Here is a 13,030-nt window from a genome sequence, read left to right on the forward strand (position 1 = left end):
ATGGCCCACCCTCTCCTCACTCAGTAAAAGTCTGAAGGGCTGTGCACGACGTTCTGTTTCTGTAATCTGGTTGGTATGGGTTTTTTGCTGTGTAAGCATTGAGTTTGTATCATCCTGTGTTCATGTGGGTCCCATGCTCTAAAGACATACTGGGTAGTTTAATTGGTTCCAGTCTGAATTGGCCCTGGTATGTGTACAAATTGGCTATGCATGTGTGTTGTCTCATTCTGCCTGCCAGTCCCTAGGCAAGCATTTGGGGATCATTGAGGAAAGACCTGGTAACCCACCTTGTAAAAAATATTGCCAAGAAAATTCTATTGAAAGGGCTCGCAAGTGCGTCAGACATAGTACCCAGCGGCCGTAGAGTGGGATACAACTACGGATATATCCATATATTGTTCTTTACAAATCACCAATACACATTAAATAGCCATATAAACATAGAGCTGATGAAACTAATATCTGTGTAGATTGTGTGATTTCTGGTCCTGCTATCAATGTACAAGAAATTAAAATGCAACAGCTGTATTAGGAGTGCCAGTCTTTGTGTTTGAGGTGTAAGAGTTAATCACTGAGAGTTAGAAAAAGGTGTTACATGGGAGGAGGATTATTACTAGACCTGAAGTCAGGGAGTGGAGCAGGAAACCCTGTTGGTGTTTGCTGAGAATGGAATGTTTAAAAGTACGGGGGCTTGTAATTTCCAGGATAAGGGCGGCTGCAGTCTGGTGGGGCTGTGGGAAGTACTGACACCATCAGCCTGCCCACTCATAGAATACACTGAGGAAGCATGACCAAGGGGGTATAGGTCACTGTAATGCCTTGTGGCATATTGGACAGAGATTTTTTCTAGGATATTGTGTCTGCATATCCTGAGTTTCCAGTGCTGAATTCACAGTGTGTAACGAAGGGTGTGCTGCAGGATGCTGGGTGTGTGTAGTGCGTGGGCTGCTGTTCTCAAATGATAGTGGGTGGGGATTGCTTCTTTTCATATTCTTTTCCTCTGTCACCTTTAAAGGGAAACTATGCTATATTTTCAGTGAGTACACATTTTGAGTTAATATTGTAAAGTTTATAAATATAGTTTTTAAAAATGGTTAGTTGAAACGGCAAGTATTTTTACTTTGATTTTCAAATTATTATAATGGTACATTATACTTAGATTTAGAGCTTCTCCCTGTAATGATTGCTAACAGCCAAACTTTGTCGTTTGTATTTTTACCAATAACAGCAGAGATCAGAGCAGCAGCATTATAAGCCATTGGAATTTGTGTGGTCAGCCAGCTTATGAACAGTAAAGTGCAAGCACTAAGCACCACAGTAGGAAGCATAGCATGCTGCACATGTAATGCCCAGACATGGCTGTCCTTGTCTATATACATGTTATATATTTTATATATATGTATATTGTACATTCTCATCAGTCCCTGCCGTCAAGTAGCTTATGATCTAAGGTCCTTAACTCACATTCATACATATGGTATGTATATATATATATATATATATATATATATATATATATATATATATATATATATATATATATATATATATTAGGGCCAATTTAGACAGGCGCTATTTAACCTACCAGCGTGTCTTTGGAGTGTGGGAGGAAACCCGTACAGGGAGAACATGCCAACTCCATTCAGATAGTGCCATGATTGGGATTCCAACCGATGACCTTAGTCCTGGTCCCTATGTGTCCAAGTTCCTCATATTAAAAAATAGCACCAGTTGCCATCTCTGTGCTATGACATGTCAGTTTTTGTGTCTTAGGGCTTGTTTACACTTGTTTCAAAATGTGGCCTTGGACATGCTTTTCAAAGCACTATGAATGCCAATCAAAGCACCTGTCACTAAATAAAATTGTTAGTTTACAGTTTTGTTTACACGTTGCGTTTGCTTTGCTACAAAAATTATACCCCATGTCATGTTCTTGGTGCTTCAAAGCATCGCTAAAGCCTCCATAGGAGTCTATGAAAAAAGCTTACTAGCAGCACCTGTAGCTTTTGAAAGGCTTTTATTCAGCTTTAGCTTTGCTTTGCTTTGGAGGTATTGTAGATATGAGATATCCCAGGATGCACTGGGAAACCAATAAGTGAACCAGAAATACATCATCAGCAGTCACATCCAGTTCATGTGTATATATTCTGGAAGTCTGGTGCAGATGTCACATCTGGTGTGCAGCGAAGAGCAGCAAGAATGTGAGTGGGGTCCGGACCAGAGCAGAGCAACTAGCAGATGGCACATATGGTGTGCAACATGGAAACTAAACGCTATAGTGAAATGAGGGCAGGGACCAGAGAGGGAGGACTGAGCGGCAGAGGATCAGCAGGGCCAGGGGGACCGAAACAGGATAAACTAGCAATGTCATATGTGGTGCACAGCATGGGAGCATTATAGCGGGAGGTGAGAGGGGACCAAATAGAGGGGGATCATCAAACTAGAGGATCAGCAGGGCTGAGGGTTACCACTGAGCAGGACCTCAGCAGAGCTGGGAGGATAACTGAGCAGAGGATCTGCTGAATAAAAGGGTACTAATAAGCTAGGGATCTGCTGAACAAGGGTACCAATGAGCTGATATTCTGCTGAACAGGAGTTCTAATGAGCTTAGAATCTGCTGAACAAGAGTTCTAATTTGCTAAATGTGGGTACTACTGAGCTGGTGTTCTACTAGGCCCCTCTAAAACAAATGGAAAAATCACACACACACAGGGCATTTGCCAAACTTCAAAATAGCATAATCATTGCATCACTGAAGCGAAAAAGCATTTTGAAGCAGTAGGAACTTTAATGTGCGTTGACATGCAAGCAAGTTTAAATGAGCCATTTAGTGCATTGGGAGGCCCAAAGAAGTCAATGACAACACATCAAAATGCATATACTATGCATTTTGATGCGTTGGTACAGGCATTAATGTGGTTGTAAACCCTCACATATACCCAGTGAAGTGAAGTGAATTGATGATACACAAAAATGAAACAAATCCTCCTATATGAGTTGTACTTGTATATCCGCTGTCTGTCCCTTTCTACACCCTTTAAAAAGTACAGATCCCGTTAAAAATCTTTCTTCATCTTACAGCAGTAAATAAGGAAGGGTGGAGACACTGCAATTATACTGTGAGAGCTGATTGGTGGAAAGGGACGCATCCCCCTCCACATAGGCAGAGGAACAAAGGAAAAAACGCAGAGTTGTATTCTGACTAGACAAGCTCCTTGCTTATCTCTGTCTAAGCTCCCTCCCCGACACAAATGTGTTAGTTCATGTAATCTCATGTGTCTGAGAACATGCTGATAACAAAGTAATGAAGCACCAGAGAGAAACGACACTTAGGGCTTTGGAGAAAGACAAGTAAACACTACAGATATATGTGCTTAGTTCAAATTTCAAGAATGGGGTTTACAACAAGCTTTGATCAATGGCTACTAACTTTGCCCACTCCCAATTCTGTATTATGTATCCCAGGCTGGGGGCAGGCAGCAGGTTATAGAAAAAGGCCCTACTGCGCAAGTGAGGCCAGGAAGATTTGAGATTGGAGGTGCTGAAGTTTCCTGTGGGGGAAGGGAAAATGCTAGTTTAGGTTGGGTGGCGAAGGCTAAGGTCGCATTCATGCCTCTATGTTTTGTAGGAAATGCTTGGAGAAAGGCATGTTTCTGGTGGTATTACACAAAACATACAAAAAACGTGGCAAAACACAGAATGCGTTTTATTTCTTAATGGTACCCCAAATGCACGTACCAGTCCCATGTTTGCTGCATGGCAAAACATGCAAAGATGTGCTTGATTCAGGGACTTAAAAAAAGAATTGAGCTACTTTGATGCGTTTGTGTAGAGAAGCTCAATCACGCTTCCCTGTGCTGTTGTGCGACACTGCAGAAACATTGCTAAAAAAAATGCACAGGTGTAAATGGGGCCAAACTGTTTTTAAAGGAAGTACAGTTACCCATAACATTTATTTTCAAATGTAAAGTACTGTACTATGATATAACTTGGTATCTGCCTCTTCAAACCCCCTGTACAGTGGAAAGAGCACATCAGTCTTCTGCTGTTTCCTCATTGGCTGCTGCAGCCGAAGGCTAAGGAAAGGAGGGGGACCTAGCTGTGTGTTTAAATGCAGTGGAGAAAAGTCACCAACATGGCTGTTCTGTCTGGTGGGGACACCTATATTTCAGGACTGGATGGGCAGGAATACATATTTCTTGGCAGCTTTCATACATATATTTCAACTCTGTATTTAGCCAGAGTTCAGCTTTAAATAAACTTGAGTACTAGCCTTCTATTGTTTAACGTTGGAAGATTATATGAGAATGTGTGAGCAATCAGAGCTTTGGCAGTCCTAAACTGACGCCTTGTAGGTCAATTGAAATTCAGCTTAGAATGATTACTAAGTATTCGGAAAGAACAAGAAGGCAAGACCATTTTTTTCCAAACAAGCTGGCAAACCTACATTTGTCACACAGTGAGACAGTATGGCATGGCAAGTCTGTGAAGGAAATAGGCTGTGGAACAAATTCTAGACATCCTTTGAGCTATTGCATGACATCACTCATTTCGAAACATGTGCTTAGCAATGAAATACCAAAGAAAACTGGTGAAGAAAAAGATAACTTGACCCCTAAAGCCCCGTACACACGACTGGTTTTCCTGCCAGGAAAACTGCCAAGAGAGCTTTTGCCTAGGAAAACCGGACTTGTGTATGCTTCCTAGTAGTTTTCCCGTCAGGAAAACAGACGTGAATCCCGATGAGAAAATAGAGAATCTACTAATACTCTTTGGGAAACACTGCGAGGCAGTGCCTATGGAGCATACACATGGCCGGGATTCCCGGCCAAAGCTCCATGGCAGTTTTCCTGCCAGGTTCTCGGCTTTCCCCTCGGTTTTCACAGCAGACTTTTTACCGCCGTGAAAACCGAGCGTGTGTAGAGGGCTTTAGAGTACACTTGTATTTATGATACAAGTATCCAACTAATAATACTGTTGTATGGACCGTACAACACCTTCAGTGTTGCAGTAAAAGATCTGAAAGAATGTTACATATTTTTTAACGTACTGAACTGTTACATATGAGGAAGACTTCTGTTGCCTTTTTCAGCTCATTGTAGAGAACAATCCTTTCAGTGCTAGAGCCTTTTATCTTTGCTAACAGCGGTCCTAAAGACTGACGTTTTTTTTTTTTACCTTTAAGTAGAACTATAGGCAAAACGTCCTTTTTTTCATTTTCGATAGAGCATGGGAGGGTTATAACCCCCGTCAGATTTTTTATTCACCATCTGTGTCCTGTTGCAGAGATTTCCCTTCACTTCCTGTCCCATAGCCAAACAGGAAGTGAAAGGAAATCCCTGCAAATTAAGGGAATTCATGGGGACCCCCAGGTCACCAGAACTAATGTCGTCATTGGAAGATTTCCCTTCTACTACTTTTCTGGGAACAACCCAAAATTTGGGATTTTATTTACTTTCACTTTCAATGATAATGGTAAATAGGACAAACAGAGAAGGTGAATTCCCTTAATAGGGGCACAGACAGCATAAAACACTGACAAACGTTCTAATCCCTCTCCACCCTATCCAGAATTGAAAAAAAAGTTTTGCCTTTAGTTATACTTTAATGTATTATCTGCATTAAAGCGGAGCTCCACCCTAAAGTGGAACTCCCGCTCATCGGAACCCTCCCCCCTCCGGTGTCACATTTGACACCTTTCAGGGGGGAGGGGGGTACAGATACCCGTCTAAAGTCAGGTATTTTCACCCACTTCCGGCCACAGTCTGCAGGTAGACTGCAGGCAGACTGTGGGCAGGACGTCACCTCACCCCCCCCCCCACCCCGTTGTGTTCTAGGAACACTCAGCTCCCAGAGCACAGCGGGAGCCAGTCAGCAGGCGCAGCGCGACTCACGCATGCGCCGTATGGAACCGGGCAGTGAAGCTGGAGCGCTTCACTTCCTGGTTCCCTCACCGAGGATGGCAGGGGGGGGCAGCAGAGTGACGAGCGAGCGATCGTCCTCTGCTGTGGACGGCGCTAGACTCCAGGACAGGTAAGTGTGCCGATATTAAAAGTCAGCAGCTGCAGTATTTGTAGCTGCTGACTTTTAATATTTTTTTTCAGCGGACATCCGCTTTAAGGTAAAAAAAAACTTTTATTGTCAGCTCCCTCCCCAGCCCCTCCAAATACTTACAGATACATATGAAGAGGGGCTCTTCCCTCGAATCACATAAGCCGTTGAGGTCTAGATGAGTACTTCCCAAGATTGGGACATGTGCAGCTGATATGGAAGCATGGATTGTGTATTATTCTGTTAAGCTTGAGCTATAGAGCTGCTTGTGTGTATATTTAATTTTATCACTACAATAAAAGATTTATAGAAGTAATATGCTAGGCTGGTGCGCCTTTTTTTTTTCTTTGATTTTTCAGTGTACCCCCAGATACTTACCTGAACCCGATATTAATCCATCGCTGTCTCCCAGAGCAGCGGCACTGCCATCTCTCTCCCTTCTCACTGGACTTAGTGAGAGCAGCTGGAGCCATTGACTGAACGTGTGTATGCAAGGCAGGCTTGAGAGGAATCACGTCGGGAAAAACGTCGGGTTTTGGCATGTCAACGTCAGGTTTTGGCATTTTAAACCTATTTCACTAAAACAGTTTTACAATTTAAAACTAGTGCTTTAGCTATAATTAAAGAAAGTAGTTCTCACATTGTCAAATTATATAATAGTTTGGTGCTACATAAGCAACGCGTAATGAAATGCAAACAGGCTTACATAATGTAAGTATTGCAAGAGATAAAGTGTAAACTGCTCTGACCCAAAGCAACTGAACAGAGTTAATTGTACCAGATAGGTGCTGTTTTTGCCTTATTAGAGAGCATTATTATACTATTTAGTGCATGGCATAAGCAATGAGGGACACAGACAGCAATAGAAAAGTGAAATAGTTTCCAATCCTTCCCCACATTATTTAAAGTGTTAGGCCTCGTACACACGACCGAGTTTCTCGGCAAAAAACAGCAAGAAACTTGCTGGGAGATATTTTTTTTCCAAGGAAACCGGTCGTGTGTACATTTTCGTCGAGGAAACTGTCGAGGAAACTCGACGAGCCAAAAAGAGAACAAGTTCTCCATTTCCTCGACGGGAATGGAGAAACTTGCCTTTTCGAGTTCCTCGACAGCCTAACAAGGAACTGGACGAGGAAAACGATGTGTTTCGCCCATCGAGTTCCTCGATCGTGTGTACGAGGCTTAAGTAAACCCTCCTATTGTTTTCAGCCAAGGAAACTGCCATCTTTGACTCTGTTTAATCTACAACTGCCATAATGCTGCACATGTGATCAGTTATGACACCAGCCATTGGTTGGTTTGACAGTTTGGTTGAGAGCACAACCAATGGAAGTGTTACATTTCCGTCACGTGCCAGAAATTAAACCGTTTTATGGGTGGGTTTTCTTCCGCTTTAAAGTTGTTGACTATGTATCTATTTTATGGATTTTTCTTCTCTTCCTGTCCCAATGTCTTTAGGACTAAAATTGAGGGTAACTTACCCCAATGGGGAAAAAGCAATAACAATTGGAAAGAGATTCTAGCCCTTCTTCATTTCATAACCATACAGCACATAGTTTTGTCTGCCATTTCTACTGAATTCCTTACTTTTTAATCAGAATCCAAGCTCATTAACAGTTCTTGTCTACAGGACTTTTTTCTGCAGAATCGCTACCTGTTGCAGTTAATTTGAAGTTGAACATATACTCTTAACCACTTAAGCCCGGACCAGTTGGCTGGCCAAAGACAAGGCCACTTTTTGCGATTCGGCACTGTGTCGCTTTAACTGACAATTGCGCAGTCGTGCGACGTGGCTCCTAAACAAAACTGACGTCCTTTTTTTCTCACAAATAGAGCTTTCTTTTGGTGGTATTTGATCACCTCTGCGGTTTTTATTTTTTGTGCTATAAACAAAAATAGAGCGACAATTTTGAAAAGAAAAAAAAGCAATATTTTTTACTTTTTGCTATAATAAATATCCCCAAAGAATATATAATATATTTTTTAGACGCTATAACTTTTGTGCAAACCAATCCATATACGCTTTTTGCAAATTTTTTACCAGAAATATGTACATATTGGCCTAACCTGATGAATATTCTTTTATATATATATATATATATATATATATATATATAAATTCAAAATCGCCAGTCTTTTTTGTTTATAGTGCAAAAAATAAAAACCGCAGTGATCAAATACCACCAAAAGAAAGCTCTATTTGTGGGGGGAAAAAGGACATCCATGTTTGGATACAACGTCACACGACCACGCAATTGTCAGTTAAAGCGACGCAGTACCATATCACAAACAATGGCCTGGTCATTAAGGGGTAAATCCTTTTGGGGCTGAAGTGAATAAGCTGGCCGTACATGACCTGAATTCACTGGAATTGGGCAAAAGTAAAGTCATGCGTGGTCTTGCCAACACTACCCAGCTTGACAATGTTTTGGAAATTGAAGGAGCTGGGTGAAAAAATGTGAGCTGCAACCACTGTTCAGGTATTCAGACAGCCGCAGGTGCAGGCTGTTAGAATACAGTACATGGCAGTAAAGGATTCATCCATGCACACTGTTTAGCATGGTTTGGGGAATCTGTGGACATTTTTGTTGTGTACGGTTAGCTATAGACTGAATGTCTCCTGATTTCTAAATGAATTCTTCTGTGCCTGCTAAATTGTCACAATTGTAGCTATAGCTCTGCTCTGGGATCTATCAGTCTGAGCTAAATTTGCTCATTGACAGAGGTCACATGTAATTATTTCTTATATACAGTATATATCAATGATCTGTAACAGGTGGATTGCTGGCCACAAACAGCTCAAAATGTGCAGGATGTCTTTGTAAGCCTACTTCCCTTTGCTGCACTTGGGTACTATATTTAAAAAGGCATGACTGACGGATTCGTTCGTTTCTGTTCCCAATAAACACGCAGGCTGCAACACATGAGTTTAAACAGCAACTTTTTAAATAACTACAATTTACCAAGTAACAATTCCACTTAACAATAACCTCTGTAAAAACATATGAAATAAATAACTATATATAGAGTGAGTGAGTAACTTGTATAGCGCTACAAATGCAAACTAAATTGCCTCAAGGTGCTTTTTGCATCCAGTGTCGTCCTGTGTCTTCAGAAGAGGTGGGTCTTAAGTTTTTTTCCGAAGGCCCGATGGTTTTCTTCCATGCGGATGTCTGTGGGTAGAGCGTTCCATAGCCATGGTCCTTGGACTGAAAATCTTTGTTCTCCTTTAGATTTGTAGCCAGTCTTGGGGATGTAAAGAAGGTTTTGGTTAGTTGACCGGAGGGTGAGACTAGGGGGGGGGTAGTGTTTTATTTTCTCGCATAGGTATTGAGGAGCGTTTCTTTGTGTGCATTTGTGAGTGAGGCAGAGGGTCTTAAATGTAACCCGATCCTTTATGGCTAGCCAATGGAGGGTCCTCAGGGATGGGGTGATTGATTTCCAGTTTTTTTTTCCCGTTACCAGTCTGGCGGCTGTGTTCTGAACAACTTGTAAACGCAAAATTTGGCATTTGGGGAGTCCGAGGTAGAGGGAGTTTCCGTAGTCAAGTCAGGAATTGATGAGTGTTCCAACTACTACTGCTGTGTCCTCTTCCGGGATCAAGGGGATGAGTCTACGCAGCAGGTGGAGAAGGTAGTGAGATCTGCTGACTACTGATCCTATTTGTGCGCCCATAGTCATGTCTGAGTCAAAGATGACTCCAAGGCTTTTTACTTTGGTGCTTGGAGGTGATGATTTGCCCAAGGATGGTGGGTGGTGTGCATGTTGTCCTAGAGTTTTTCTTTCGGTAACTGTTGGTTACAAGAAGAGGTCTTTAGTGTCCTCTTTTCAAGGGCTTGACCAAAATTCAGCCTCATTACGGCTGTACTCCACTTCCCAAGGGACAAGCCCTGACACCAACAGGGGAGCACCCTACCACTAGATAGGCCCACTTATTTTGGAACTTTCTCACCTTTTCACAGAGCCCCAAAAACCTTCAAACCCACTAAGCTGCCTTCATCACATGAAAATCCAAATCTGTCATTAAACTGCAAATAAGGAAAGAGAGGTGGGACAACTCTCCTCCTTTGTGGAACCTTTTTCAGCCCCTGCAGATTCTACCCCCGTGGCCCCTCCATACCACTCCAACTATTCCTCACTCAAATAATGTAGTCTCCCCATTGATTTTCCTCAGTATGCCATGTGTATGGCAGTTAAAGTGGTTCTAAAGTATACATGCTTTTTTACCTAAAATAAAAAGCATGTTATACCTACCTGTTCTGTGCAATGATATTGCACAGAGCGGTCCCAAACCTCTTCCTCTGGTGCTCTCGGCTCCTCCTCTTCTGTGTCTGCCCTCCATAGCAAACTAGCTAGGGACACACAGTACAGCTTAACCCTACGCCCTGCTCACTCACAGAATCTGATTGATAGCAACATAAGCCAATGGCTCCCTCTGCTGCCTTTGTGTCCTGTGAGGAGAGGAACAGACGCTAGTGCCACTGTAGATGGGCACAAAGCTGGATCAAGATTGGACTCAGGTAAGTACTGGTTTGGGGGGGGGGATACTGCTACTGTGACATTCTTTGCGGCGTGGCATGGAAGCGATCAGCCTGTGGCACTTCTGAGGTGTTATGGAAGACCAGGATGCTTCAATAGCGGCCTTCAGCTGTTCTGCATTGTCTCTCATCTTTCTCTTGGCAATGCCCCATAGATTCTCTATGGGGTTCAGGTTAGGCGAGTTTGCTGGCCAATCAAGCACAGTAATCCCACGGTCATTGAACCAGGTTTTGGTGCTCTTGGCAGTGTGGGCAGGTGCCAGCCAGCATCAGCAAAGTCAACATCCCCATAGAGCTCGTCTGTGGAAGGAAGCATGAAGTGCTCCAAAATCTCCTGGTAGACGGCTGCCTTGACCCTGGACTTAATGAAGCACAGTGGACCAACACCAGCAGATGACATGGCTCCCCAAATCAACACAGACTGTGGAAACTTCACATTGGACTTCAAGCATCTTGCAGTGTGTGCCTCTCCATTCTTCCTCCATACTCTGGGTCCTTGGTTTCCAAACGAGATGCAAAATTTGCTCTCATCAGAAAAGAGGACTTTTTTTCTTTAGCCTAGGTAAGACGCTTCTTAAGTTGTTTGTTGTTCAGGAGTGGCTTGACAAGAGGAATACGACATTTGAAGCCCATGTCCAGGATCCGTCTGTGTGTGGTGGCTCTTGATGCACTGACGCCAGCCTCAGTCCACTCCTTGTAATAGTCCCCAACACTTTTGAATGGCCTTTTCCTGACAATCCTCTCCAGGCTGCGGTCATCCCTGCTGCTTGTGCACCTTTTTCTTCCATACGAAGAGACACAACCTCCCCCCCCCCCTTCACACAGCACACAGGAACAGAGCTGAGGCTGTCAATCAGTTGGATCTCCCTCCCCTGTCACTATTTTATTCTTGGTGTCCTGGTTAGAGGGGACTGATTCTGATGGCAGAGTAAAGAAGCAGCAGACAGAAATGACACTTAGTGCTCTGGATTGAGGCAATATACTTATATAATATGCTTCATATTTCATGTCTGAGGTTTACAACCACTTTAAGGTTAAAAAAATGGTATGACTTTAGAACCACTTTAATGAGGTGTCACAAAAAGTACACAATTCTTATTACACGCTTTTTATCTTTCATTAAATCCTGAAGGAAGACTTAATTATATAGCAAAATCCAGACATGAAGCGGTTCTGTCATAATTCTAATCCTAGTGATATCTTCTCAAATGCCGTTGCTATGTGATTACAGTTGTTCACTTTGCTGATTTTATTATCGGTACAGGTATGAAGATTACAGCACATGCGATGTATAAGCCTAGTGTGAAAATGCCATATTCTCCAGACATTTCCACTGAGCTGAGTGCTTTTTTTTGTTTTGTCTTTCACTTAAATTGTTCTAGCATCTAGAACAGAATGGCATTCGACTTCTTTAGAAAACTTGATTTTACAGGTGGCTGTTGAGAAAGACAGAGGCATTGGAGAGTGAATGAATCCCTGTGAAACAAACATGAACAATTCATCATGATCTGTTTACCTACATGGCCATTTATCGGAGCATATATACATGGCGCTTTGTACGTGTGTGTTTGATTTTAAAGGAATGTGGTTACTTTAACAGCATTAATGCATGTCAGAATGAGAAGGTAATTACTGTGATTCAGACTGCTACAGACTTTCTTTCTTTACCCACCACTGAGAAATACTAACATTTTAAAAGAGAAAAAAAAATGCATTTGGAATTAGTCATGAGAGTGATTCAGATCTGCCACATCCCTGTCCTCCTTCTTAGTTTTGGAACTTTAGTCTCTTTCACTCTGCAGTGGAAAATAATTAACCAAGTAAAGTTTGAAGCAAGGATGTAACGTTATGTAATTGCCTCAAATTAACATGTTTTTTTTTTTCTTATATTCTGACAATAAAATGTGTGATCTTTTTTATTTTTATTGTAAACACCACAATCAATGTTAGTCTTTAGAAAAATGTGTTACTAAAACTGGAGCATGCAAATTCTGATGCAGCTCTGCATAGGAACCAATCAGCTTCCAGGTTTAAAGCCCTATACACACGGCCGAGAATCTTGCCAGGGAAAAAAACATAGTTTTTCCTGACGAGATTATTGGCAAGATTCTCTTGCCGGCCGAGTGTACACATGGGCCATTCAAAAGAACTGCCATTCTTTTGAATGGCACGAACACGGTGACGGTATTCGACTATGACAAACATGCGCTTGTCACATTCGATGTCGTCGCGGCCATCTTGCTACACCCTATCTATGCTTTGGAAGCTACCGCACATGCGTCAAAGTCATTTCGAGCATGTGCAGGTTTCCATGGAGAGGTAAGTATACACACACTCGGGTTTCTCGTCAGGAAAATGCTGCAGAGAATCTCACGACGAGAAAATAGAGAACAGGTTCTCTATTTTTCTCATCTAGATTCTGGGCAGTTTTCTTGACGAGA

The sequence above is a fragment of the Rana temporaria genome, chromosome 2 (assembly GCF_905171775.1).
Source record: "Rana temporaria chromosome 2, aRanTem1.1, whole genome shotgun sequence".
NCBI classification, from domain to species: domain Eukaryota; kingdom Metazoa; phylum Chordata; class Amphibia; order Anura; family Ranidae; genus Rana; species Rana temporaria.